The sequence below is a fragment of the Amblyomma americanum genome, chromosome 10 (genome assembly GCF_052857255.1).
Source record: "Amblyomma americanum isolate KBUSLIRL-KWMA chromosome 10, ASM5285725v1, whole genome shotgun sequence".
NCBI lineage: Eukaryota > Metazoa > Arthropoda > Arachnida > Ixodida > Ixodidae > Amblyomma > Amblyomma americanum.
Genome location: NC_135506.1, coordinates 49,220,175 through 49,233,473, shown reverse-complemented (window position 1 = coordinate 49,233,473; position 13,299 = coordinate 49,220,175). Strand labels below are relative to the sequence as shown.

General features: G+C 48.6%; 1 pseudogene; it reads left to right on the top strand.

The window, feature by feature from the left end:
• The first annotated feature begins 10,450 nt into the window (after positions 1–10,450).
• Positions 10,451–12,371, top strand: LOC144108271 (uncharacterized; annotated as a pseudogene).
• Positions 12,372–13,299: the final 928 nt, after the last annotated feature.

The window sequence follows — 13,299 nt, the reverse complement described above, 5'->3', positions numbered from 1 at the left end:
AAGACGAGCATATATCTTTGCCTAAGGTCCTGCCAAAGCAAACAAGTTGATGGCCACAGGGGCGCACTAAGACCGCGAAGCAAAAATAAAAATCTCCTTTCCAAGGCTGAACAGAAATAACTACTGGACGCCTTCGAATTTCAGGAAAGCGCTAAACCGTCTGATGTGCATGTAGGGGTGCTTGCAACTGCGATGCTTGACGAGAGCAGAGGCAACTGTTAGCTGAACCGCACTAGTTGTAATATCGCTTGCAGGACGTTGCTGCTGTACCGTCCCAGTGCGCTAGTAGCTAGTAGACCATGTGCTAGTAAATCCAGAGATTGTAACCAACCACGCATTCTTACAGCTTTGTTTATTATTTACCTAATTATGCGGCGCGTGTTGTAGAGAGATGACGGCAAGGAGAATGCACTGTTGTGGAGGATCGGCATTTAGCTGCCCGCAACGAGAAAGTTTCGTTGTAAATCGGCTTAAATTTACAGTTGTACCGAGCACATATGGACACGTGAGCGTCGACTATTTTTCGGTGCTGCCTGAGTCAGAAAACAGCGCAGACCGCCATACGCCTTTTCTACTCCAACCACGTGGATGGTGTTCCCTTCTTTAGATTAATAATAATTGGTTTTTTGGGGAAAGGAAATGGCGCAGTATCTGTCTCATATATCGTTGGACACCTAGACCGCGCCGTAAGGGAAGGGATAAGGGAGGGAGTGAAAGAAGAAAGGAAGAAGGAGGTGCCGTAGTGGAGGGCTCCGGAATAATTTCGACCACCTGGCGATCTTTAACGTGCACTGACATCGCACAGCACACGGGCGCCTTAGCGTTTTTCCTCCATATAAACGCAGCCGCCGCGGTCGGGTTCGAACCCGGGAACTCAGGATCAAGATTTGAGTGTGCTGGCATGCCATTAAACATGGCCAGAGGACACAGCAAACCCAGTGGTACCTTCAGGTTGCTCTAGCCTAACCTTGCACCATTGTGCCCCTTCCCAGGTGCCCTGAAGTCTTTAGATTCTGTGGGAAATACAAATGGAACAGCGGCGTTCTTAAGGTGTAGTGTTCCGAGCGGCGCGCAGAGAATTCTCAACGCATTTGCCCTAATTGCATAGTTAGCGTGAATCAAAGGCTCCGAAAACAATGTCTTTCAAAGCAGTCCAGGGGCCAGATTACGCAACTGTGACAAATTGTCATAAGCTATTGACAGTGACGTCAAAATGACGACACGATGAGACGTCACAACGTGACGCAACGAAGAATCAGCCAATTACAGCAGGGCGGCGCCCCGAGAGCATTCGAGGGGCCGTCTGCTATTTTTTTGTAAAAAGAAATAAGAAATAAGCAACGATGAAAATAATACTTTATTTTGCCAAAACATTGCGTTTAAAGTTCGAAAATATTAAGAAAAACAAAAAGCGTTCGAAGTTGTGCTATTAAATTGGCTGGTGGGTAACTTTCGGTGCCGCGGCGGTGTGCTGACGGCAGTAATTAAAAAGGCCGCTATGCACGAAAGAAGCTGTTTCACGCCGTGTTATCGTTTTTTGCGCGGCGCCTGGAATCGAGCTACTGTGCGGTTGACCTAAGTGCGCCGAAAAATTTGAACGAATGCAGTGAAGGCTACGTGACTACCGAGCGAACTTGCAAGAAGCGCTTGGTACGAAATCGACGAAGACAGCTTGTTTAAGTCTGTGTTGTTCGGCTCTTTGGATCGATGTCGAAAATGCCAAAAGGTGAAGTGTTGCAGTATGCGATGTGTGGTTGTTTGTTTCTTTCCCTTGGGAAACAGAAGACGACCACGAAGTGCCACTTGCTGGGAAAAATAAAGTGCTTTGGCAGCATAAGCGTGTTTTATTTATATATCTGTGTAACAGAGGTGACCGCGGGAACTAACTTTACAAATTGCCTCCAACACCTGCCGCACGCATTTGCTCACCGCCGTTTGTGCGATGCAGACGTACGCCTCTCTACTAACGGCAGCTTGAAAGCCGCCCGTGGCAAAGACCCGCAGTGCACACAGCACTTGCCGCCGCACCGACAGCGCGCTCGCACGCAAACCTCGAAGTTCATCGGCGGCTTCGTCGCGCAGCCACTCCACAGTCAGCTTCTCCAGTCGAAAAAAGCGTCGAAACAGCTCGTCCGGCAAGTCAAACGCGTCTTCGTGCGCCCTCCTTCGCCGTTGCTCGCGTTAGCGCAGCCGCCTCAGTCGTATGGCCGCGTACACCACCGCCATTTTCTGTCACAAACGCAACGGTCAAATTGACGGCCTCGAAACTGTCACAAAAAACTGTCAATTAGCGGCTGCATAATTAGGTGTGCAACGTCACCACTTCTGCCACATCCGTGACGTAATCTGCAGCCACCCATGACGCAAAAAAGCAAAATGACCACCGGCCAAGACCGACCAATAGGAGCGAGGCTTATTGGCACCTTTTTGACAAGTTTTTTACAATTTCCCTAATTGACAGTTGCGTAATCTGGCCCCAGGCTTAGCCGTGATGTCTGCACAGTACGAGTCCACCCAAAAGTGAAGCTGTAGCCACATTGATACCCTGTGATGGTATCTGGCCGTGGTATATATATTTAATCGTGACTTCACCGCTCTCACGCGAGCCTTAGAGAGCTCGTTGGGCCTCTGCTTTCTTGTCGACTGTTTCTCAGTCATTTCTTATTATTCACTTGTTTTGTTCTTCGTATTTCTCCTCTTCTAAATTCACCACCGCGATAACCACTGCCCTTCGCCTTGCCTACTCGTGGGGACTTAAAGGTAAGTAAACAAAAAAATCCACGAGCCTATACGAATATACGCGCCTCGACCAACGACGTTGTTGAGCCATTTTAAGCGTACCAATAGTTCAGCATTTTATTTCGCCGTTATGATAACTTCATTACGAAGGTTGATTGCGGCAAAGTGCACTTAAACAAAAAAGAGTTCGGAAAAGCTCCACAGCTATGTAGGGGATCAAAAGGTGTGTTACGACGTTGCAGGTACAGCAGCAAAACCAATGATGAATACTTTCTGTGCACTCTGCAGTAGAACCTGCGCCTGAACGTGAGATGACACAGCTCACCTCACATGAAATATTTGTTGCAACATTTAAACATTGCCTGCACTTCTAGAGAGACTATATCTCCATCAAATTGGTCAACTTTAATCCCGAAATCAGCAGGCAAGTTTACTTCTCAGAAGTGTAATAGTACTCTTGTTTGGACAGTATATATGTATACCACTTGATACTGCAGTGTTACCATTCGCGATAGGGCGTTACCGTTTAACACCAGGAGGGCAACATTATCCATCTTCTGAAGGCATAAGCTCCCACAACTGGGGTGTGGATTTCGCTTTGTTTATGACGTATATAAGTTTAGCCTTTAATTAAGTAGCTTTGCACTTCTAGACAGTCATGTATCCGAGGCCACCCCCCCCCCCCTCTTTCCAATAAACCGCAAGTTACCGCCTTCCCAATACAAAAAGATTGCCTTGGGCCCCTACCGGAAAAAAAAAATTCTGGCTACGTGCCTGCTTCTACATGCAGTGTTAATTCCCCTGCTCAAGGTGCAAACTTGCACCTTTCATGCTCGCATATGTTGATGCCATCCTCAGACTAACACTTACCCCTCTTAGAAAGGCGTATAGTTATACCTAGCTGGCTTAGAGCTACTCTTCTCTAATGCCGATAATGGAACCTATCGGCCTGTTTTCAAGCAGAAATTCAATGACACATCAAGGCAATATTCTTCACAACAAGCACGTCGTCTGCAACTAACGTATTCAGCGGTTTAAGCAGGTATCAGCTGACTTGGTTTTGCCATGTACCATACCGAATCAAAGAGCAAGGGACAGAGCGGGAAGAAAACCTCCTGGATACAAGTATCTTCTGTACGACTTTGTGAGGTACGGATGACCCCGTGACGATAACAAATTGTTGTTTACTAGAAATACACGACCTAGAAGATAGAAAAGAGTGCCCCAGAACCTTGGCAGTTCCAAACAGGCTCCCCGAGCCAACTGCTATTTTCCGCTCCCTGAGAACCACTCCCTCGTCCGTTGGCAGATGCGTTTACAGACGCCGCGATCACGTGACGAATCTTCGGGTTCTCGAAAGCAAGCGTCCTTGATGGGCCGAAGGCCAGACCACCCCGAGTGCCGATCCAAATATTGGTGAGGGGGGGAGCGAAAGCCGGCCCGCGTAAGCAGGTCATGTGTCCGATGAAGGCCAATGTGTTCGCGGCAAAACAGTTCCAGGACTTGGCGGGCCCACCGACCTCCAGTGACATACCACGTAACATAGAGCAATTACGTCACAACTCGTGAGTTGGCAGACATCGACCAAATCGCTAAAATTGCACGTGCGCGTGTAAGCGGTGCATCACTGACAATGCGTAAAAACGAATGGGCCTGCCCAGATCTGTATAAGAATTTTTCGCGTCCTGCGTAGCTTAATTTCCTTGCATATTCGCCTTCTGGCTCGTGGCCGCGCCCTGCCGCTTCTCCTTAGGCTATTTAATAACTCGTACCGTTTATTTACCACCGGCCGACCTCTCCTCCTTTCCTCTCATTAAAATTCATTTCTATCTCCTACCTTTCAAGAATAAAAAGTGTCAAGTAATGCATCACACCCAGCAATTGTGGACGAAAGCATTTTTCAAAAGCAGAGTTTATGAAGGCAATTTGTTGTAGTGAAATGTTAGAATATATTAAAAGAATATTCGCTGTATATGAAAATATGCGAAAAATATATGAATGTATGAAACAATGTAAATATATCCGCGATATCTCGTCGGCAAGCTTGCATTTTTTTTTTTGCTGTTAACGTTTTAGCTACCGTCAAAAAACATTCCCGATTGGTTTTCTATGGCAGCCTTCACTGCTCGTTGCGAGCGATGGAATAAATTTAATAAATTTTACTACGCATCGAAGAATGAGCCATTAACTTCAGTATTTCCGTAACATGTAACTTATAATATTCTAATATTCAAAATTTTTCTCCAAGAATGCTGGACGTGGTCTTGTCGTTTCGTTTTCCGTCTTTTACCGCTTGATTTGCTCCAAGCATGCACCAGCTTTCCCCACAGCGTGTTTAACTATAATACACAGCTATACTGCACTAATCTAATAAGTTTCCGGCTCGGGGCACGGCCAGTCTACCCTGGTCGCCAGCCACATGTAAGTGCCAAACTTGGTCAATCACGCTTGAACCGCAATCTCTAACCGGGATCGTGGCCAAGAGTACACTTTTCCTATGTCACGAATCCTCCTATTCATTCACAGGTTACAGCGGCTATTAGAGCATCTTAATTGGCTGCTGAGTAGCAGTGGCAGTTACGCGTGAGGCTCCACTGTGTTAACCCTTTTGTTAGCTAGCAAGCGCTGATCAATCGTAGTTCCTTCGGTGTAAATGGATGAATTTTTGTCAGCGGACTTTTGTCCAGTACCTTTTCCGAACACGCATGCAGTGGAGAAAGATTGAAGATTGCCCATTTGTCTGTGCAGGAATTAAATCCCGTGAAAACTCGTGAAATGGGACAGGAGAGGGACGGTCTGTTGGTGTATAGCGTAGTGGTATAGCGTAGGGGTCGCAGCAGGTGCAGGGTACATCAGGCTGATTCGAGATCTGTGCCAAAGGCCTTTGTCCTGCGATAAACGTATAGCCCGACGGGTAGTGATGATAATGACGTCAGCTTTTCCAACGTCCTCAAAGATGACGACAGGCGTTCGCAGGAACCAAGGCTGTCCATGCTCTATTCATGAACCGTAGTGCCATTTTGGTCCCTATTCTCGATATTCGCTGATCCGCCCAGAGCGGGGCCTACCGGTGACGCGTACGTCGGGGCGGTGCCAAGGTATGTCAACGCAGAATGGGATGACGAAATTGAAAAAGAAAGAAAAAAATATGAAAACGATACAAACTGTCGTCTGCTGCTTGGCGCCAAGTTCAAGAAACACCGATGTCCTAAAGTGTGCCTGAAGCCGAGCATTTGTGGCGCGTAGGTTCGTACGCGTCCCGTATTACAGCCACTGAGCGACACAGTGCGATGCGTTGCGGTCTCAGCGTATCAGTGAATACATATGCGTTGGCCAGCGAAGGAATATATGGCTCTGGCGTTGGCTCTCAACGCGGCGCGAAAACTCGCAAGAATAATGAACGCAGTTTATCGGTAACTGCGTGAAGCGATGTTCTTCGCGACGCTGCCGCTGCTATACCCACAAGAAGCGACGAAACTTGGCGGCAGAGCGTGAAAAACGCTATGACTGATAATTGTTTGGCAGCCCCCGACTCTCGCTTCGTTGGCACATGTGGCGTTAAGGGGGAGAGTATTCGCGCGGCCATACAGTGAAGGCAAAAGGAAATGGTTTACTGAAAATTTACCGCTTTATAACTTATTTTCGACGCATAAAAAAATGTAATAAAGAACTGAACTTATATGGAAAATTTGTACGGATGTCCATTCACGGACGTTCGCTAGGAAATACGGGGAAGAGCTCTACGAAGCACGCAATCGCGGCAGATCTAAAATGGACTCTGCAGCAGGCAGCAGTGACGGTGATAGCGAGGCACCGCGCTGAGGCGCTATCCAGCTCGAAGCGCTCCTGAATTTTATGCAAAACAACCGCGCGTAGACCCACGCGGCCAATCACAGTCTATCGGACGAGGAAAGGCGGGCGCTGTGGGTGCAGCTGGCAGCACAACTGAATGCCATAGGGCCGGCCACTCGCTCGCCTGAAGGGTAGAGGCGGTTATGGCAGGAGCGGGTGCGAGCCGCCCGCAAAGCTGTAGCGCTGGCTGCTGCCGACCGAAGGTAAGCTTACAGAGCGCAGCAGACGTCACAGAGGCTTGATTTGCATTAATAATACATGAAATGCATAACACAGTTACGTGTTTTTTTTTTGCCCGTCCGTCCACTGAAGTGCATGTGTGTAAGAGTCACTTCTCGTATTATTAATGCACGAAAACGGGCGGAGGGCTGCCGAACCCTGGAGCAGTCCTAAGCAAGGTCGACGCATGGATTCTTACCATCGTCGGCCAGGACTGCACCGGTGGCTGTAGGGCCTCCGCTGTTTTTGGAGCACGCCCGCGGGCAGAGACTCCGCAGGTGAGAAACCTTGCTGCCAAAAATGTCTTAAGCTTTGCATAAGAAAAAGGACCTGCCAGCGGGCAAGAAGTGTGAAATTGCAAGGAAGTTTCAGATGTGCATTACATGCTCAGGAATACAAGTTTGCACATGAGGTATGCAAAGGGTTACGCAGGTTTTGTGTCGCTGTCATAAGTCTTCTGACAACGTGGTGCAGCATACGAATTCTTGACAGCGATGAGTTGAAGACGTTGGAAACATATACTAATCCTTTTTATTCCAATTACTGAGAGCAAGAAAGCGCACATTTTCACAACACACAAATGCACAGAGCTATGCTAGCAATGTGTGTAGTGCACTTTCTGAAATGTACAAAACAATTTCAGTGCATCCCTCTCTGTGAACGTTATGAAAAAAATTTGTACCTTTGCACTGCAAACAATATACACTAAGTGGGTGTGCACACACACAAACAAGTACCACAAAGATTGCTTCCAAATTACAGGGTTCATTAGCATGCAGTATAAAGAGTGCTGCGCACAGGTTTACAAAAAAAAATTGTGCCTTTAATGTCAAAGGGTTCCTGCACAAATTGACATGGCAACAAACTGCTGAAAGCCTCAATAGGCAACGTGCTACAACAGAAACATGACGCATGAGGTAATGTAATCCATCTCCTGCACTTCCAGGCAGCCAGGCCAGCACCAGCAACAATGGCTCCACCCGGCGAGCATGATTACATGAATCCAGGTTTGTGACATACACCACTTCACAGCAGCTTTGCATGCCTCATATAGTTGGTACTTGAAAGCATGGTGACGCACCGAATTAAAGCGTTGTTCCAGCAAAAAATAATAATCACTGCACCAATTGTTCCTCGTAGCTGTGGATTTACTCTGAAGGAATATGCCTACTTCAGGACGACAATTGTGCTTTTGTCACCACAGTATTACCATTATTAATTAGTGGCCAAGTTGCGATGTGCTTGGTAGGCACACTCCAGCGAGCAGTACCTGAGCTAAACCGTTAAGTATGTGTCCTAAAGATGGCACACAATGAAGTAAAGTAGAAGATTGAAAATAACAGTATACATGCCATAAATAAATTCGCTGCATGTGAAATGTCAACATTTCTGTACATAGGCATTCAGTCCAAAGCGTCTCCTAAACTACTTGAACATGCACCATTCCCACTTTGAGTTGCTGACCGATTCGCTCTCTGCCTACCACCTGTTAGCCATTCTGGTTTGCTTGGCACACCAAATACACTGGACAGGGGGTAGTCCCAGGTTCAATACCCAGAGCACGATGATTTCGTAATGAACTGTGTAGCTTTCCTTTTAAACCACAAGGCTGCACTTAGGTGAATGGTAATGAGTCATTACTTCGGTATTTTATAAAGGTGCTCAGAACACACTGCAACAACACACATGCAGAAGCCGACGCCAGCACCTCAACATCCCCAGCCACCACCCCCCAAGCACTGCCACCTGTGCACAGGCGGCTTCATAGCCTTCCTCATATATAGGCCTCTGCGCCAAGCCTGTGCACAGAGAAGGCGTGCCTTGGATCATAGCCAACGACACCAGCAGGGGTGCCTGGTGACTAGTCAGGAGCACAAGCTTCAACAAATAGACGGGGACCTGGCGCACATCAGGGCCCATATGGCAAGGGTAAGTAATCAGCAATTCCTTCACCGTTGCCCCTCTTAAAATATTCATTGTTTATGAATAGTTATGTTGTCTTTGCAATATAGATTGAAGGCCATGTAGCGCGCCAGGCTAATGCAACAGAGGAGCTGGTGCGGGCTCTGCAAGCAATGCTTGCTTTAATGCAGAGTCGGAACCAGGCACCCAGTGAGGCTGCTGGAAGCCAATGAGGTGAGGCTCGTACGCAGTTGCAAACTTTGAGAGAGACATAGGAGAAAATGTCCCTTGGCAGTCAGAGTGACACAGTGAGATCATGCATGGCAGGCCGTGCTACTACGGCTACTAGAACGATATGGATGACGACCGGCTCTGACGGTCACACCCAAGATAGCCTTCAAGAAGCCATCTAGGTGATGCAAAACTATGCGACTGAGAGCGGGCTTATGTGCGCACCTGAGAATTCGGAACTGCTCGTTATCCGCACGTGTTCGAGGACCCAAGTAGTCGACCCCGATATCGACCGCCACCTCGAAGGCACTCCCACCACTAGAGTAGACAGACTGCGGGTGCTGGGCCTGTACCTCCTACACTGTACAGCAGCTCCAGAAGTAATCTGCGCAGGTGGCACACTTGATCCGCTGCATCTCCAAGCGTCGTATTGGGCGGCCGGGGAGATCCCGGCAGAGTGGAAGCATGCTAGGATTACATTTATTCCTAAACGGGAAGAAGGTCTGTATTGAGAATCTTCGTCCCATCTCGCTGACGCCCTGTTTGGCCAAATTGATGGAGCAAGTTGAGTTTCCCCCTTCAGGTGGCGATGAGAGGAAACTACTTGATGATGAAATCGGGGTTTCTTGATGACCCGGTGGTTCTACTCGCAAGCATTCACATTACTCAAGGAAAGGAGAAGGTTAACTATTTATTTACAACATGGGTAAAAAAACGAGAAGAAACAAAGCAAGGAGAAAACTATTTACATGACTAAATCGTGGATCAGACGAATTCAGCCCCCGCTCAACCCAGAGCGCTTGGTTTTAAACCCTCTGTCTCCGCCCTTAGCGGGGACAGCAACCAATAAGATAACAAACGACCCATCTCGCCAATCAGTGGTTAGGGAAAGGAAAATAAGGTCCGCCCACTGATCAGAGATTGGGGAAAAAGTACTGATTAAACATTTGGGAAAGGAGAGGTCGCAATCAAATAACCACACAAACAACACAAATGCGACTTCCGTTCCCCACGCCACCCACGGCACCACAGACGCTAGAAACATGTGCCGACGAGGCGATGACTCAGGTTGTTGACAGCAACAAAGAGAAGACAGTCGTTAAGGGAAGTAGACAGTCGTTACAGGAATAGTGGGTTTCCGGTCACCCGGCTAATACTCAGCCGTATCTCGTGCGCCCTCGAAACCTCGTCAGCCCCTTAACAACCACATGTCGACAGCTGTACATTAGCGTTTTTCCCGGCGGGTCATCCCCGTGACGGCGCGGCCTAAACGAGGACGTCCACCGCACGAAGGGGAGGCAGGGACGGGACGGGCCCCTTTGTTGGGGACTTCCGACCCCACTGGAGCGGCTTTCCTTGAGAACACAAGACCAACGAGTTCGCGGAAAGGTCAGCGAACTCCGCAGAGCATGTGGTCCGCAACAGGCTTCAAGGTTGTGTGGAGGACAAGGAGTTGATACCTGAAACGATAGTTGGCTTCAGGGCTAATTTATCAACGCAGGACGTCATGATACAACTCAAAAAGGACGTGGTTGATCCTGGGTAAGGCACGGGCACCAAGGCTATCTTGGGGCTCGACCTCACTAAGGCCTTTGACAATGTTACCCATGAGGCAATATTCTGGAACCTATGGGACATAGGACGAGGCAATATTAAGGAACCTATCGGACATAGGACCGGGGGGTAGAACATTCCGATACATCAGATCATTTCCGGAGGGTAGGACTGCGGAGATTGTAGTCGGAGAAGTTAAATTGGATCCCTGCCCGTTGAGGGGCAGGGGGACATCACAAAGGTCGGTTTTATCGCCGTTCTTGTTTAATCACCCCTTGATCAAGATACCGCCGAGGCTGGCAGGGATATCGGGACTTAAACATACATTTTATGCGGATGACATTACCCTATGGGTAACAAGGGGAAGCGACGCACAATTGGACGAAACTCTACAACAGGCAGTGGATACTGGGGAGGAGCTAGCAGGAGAGGCAGGACTCTTGTGCCCTCAGCCCAAGTCCGAGCTTTTTGTGCTCAGGAATAAACAAAGAGGGATACATGCGAGGCACTATGTGCCGCCACCACTGCTAGAGGTGAAAGCGGGGGTTGCACCGGTCGCTGAGGTCCGAACGATCAGGATCCTGGGTCTGCATCAGCAGACTGACAGGAAGAATAGGGAGGCTTTAGAAAGGCTTAAAAATACAGTCAATGCTACCGTGAGGCTAATCAGGAGAATCGCCAATCGTAAGAGAGGGGTCAACGAAAAGGACTTGTGTAAGCTGGTACTGGCGTTTGTGCTCAGTAGAATAGTGTGTATACGACGCCTTATATGGAGGTGGACGCGACAGAGAAGGGCCAGGTGGAGGCTATGATAAGGCAGGCGTATAAGGCGGCCCTTGGGTTGCCTAACAATGCGTCTACCGAAAGGCTGTTGGGATTAGGGGTGCATAACACCCTGGAACAACTGTGGGAGGCACACTTGGTGACGCAACTCAGTAGACTTTACAAAAGCGAGAGTTGGAAGGGACATATTGTAGAGGATTGGCATTAGAGTTGCTGCTCCAGCCGGGGACATGAAAATTCAGGTGAAGCGAGATATGCACAAGGGCTTGTACATAAAACCTTTGCCCAAAAATATGCCTCTGATACATCACGTGGACCGTAGGAAGGCAAGAGCCAGAGCTTTGAATGCTAAGTACGGAAAGTGCAACGGGGCAGTCTACGTAGATGTCGCCGAGTATAAGGACAGGGGCGCATCTGCAGTTGCGGTGGTGGATGGGCGGGGACGCTTGGTCACCTCTGGATCAGTCAAAAGCCGCTCCTCAAAAACTGCAGAGGAGGCGGCGATAGCGCTAGCTATAGCTAATACTAAAGCTGATCTGATTTTCAGCGACTTTAAAACAGGCATCTGAAATTTGGCGAGGGGCAGAATATCTGTCACAGCGGCACGATTGCTACATCGGGCCACGGGGCGAGATTCTGCGGAGGTGAAAATTGTCTGGGTACCGGCACACTCTGGGAATTCTGCGAACGAGGCGGCTCACATGAATGCTTGAGGTTTCGCCAGCCGAGCAGGTGAGCCGGGCATTCCGGGGAAGTCCACGAGAGATGGGCTGGTGTCCTTTCACGACATTACTAACCATTACAAACTTAAGCGGAGAATTTACCCGGCCCCGGACAAGCACTTGGTTAAAGCGCAGGAAAGCGTCTGGCGAAGATTGCAGACTAGATCTTTCTATAACCTGTACGTGTTAAACAAAATCTACCCGGACGTTCAGCCAGAATGCAAATGGTGCCAGGAACTGGCAACCTATGACCACGTATTATGGAGCTGTAGCATAGCGCCGCCAGCTGCGGATATTCTGCGTGATCCTTCTCTCGAGTAGTGGGAGGCCGTGGTGGCGTGGACGTGTAAAAGCCGTGGTGGCGTGTAAAAGGCGTGGACTAATGATCACGATCGCGATACCCTGGACCAATGATTCCTCACTGCGAGCAAAGTATTTGAAACAGGAGAGCAGTTAGCGCCCCTATGCGGCTGCACATTCAAGCTCTGGCTAATAACGCTCTAAACCCTTGCTTATTTCACATGTGCCCTTATGACGCCGTTTCTTTGCATTGTGCAAACAAAACAAGACGTTTATGAGCTTAGTTTTGGCTTCAAATAAATACATGCAAAACTGCGGCTACCTAAAGTCGTATAAATCAGCGTTGCATTCACTCATTTGCATAATTCGGGTACCTTTCGCCGGGCGAAATTACAGCGGCGAATTGCAGCCATTTTTAGCAATGGCGGCACATCGTAAAAATGATGAAACGTCAATTTGACATCACTTCAAAATGTGTGCGTATCACGTGTTACACGTGAATTGTTCCAGCCAATCAGATTTCAGGAAGCGGCCATGATCGGTGTGCATTTATTTTCTCTAAATTGGCAAGTCGAGCGCATGTGTTCTTACACGTACCACCTGTACCTTGTTTTTCCTTTTACAATCACTTATATTTACTAGCCGGGCACCAAGAATAGCGCCGCTGAAAATGTTTTTACAATTCTACGTCAATTTGACGTCAGCGCGAAAAGTGTGTATGCAACAGACGATGATTGACACTCACTTTGCCCTGCCTTGTCGCTGAGTGACACTTCTGACAGCCAATCAGAGAGGCAACATGGCGTCGACCGGCCAATGTGAATATCGAGAATAGACCCCGGACTGCGCAACGCCACCCCAGTAGGCAGCGTGGTTAAAAATAAACTTCGCCATGCTCTGTTCGTTCGCGGCGACTCTGAAGGCCACGCTAAGGAGTCTAGCCACTCTAGCCACGCGGTGGGAGGGGTTGCCGCTCGTCACGTACTACGCATTGCGC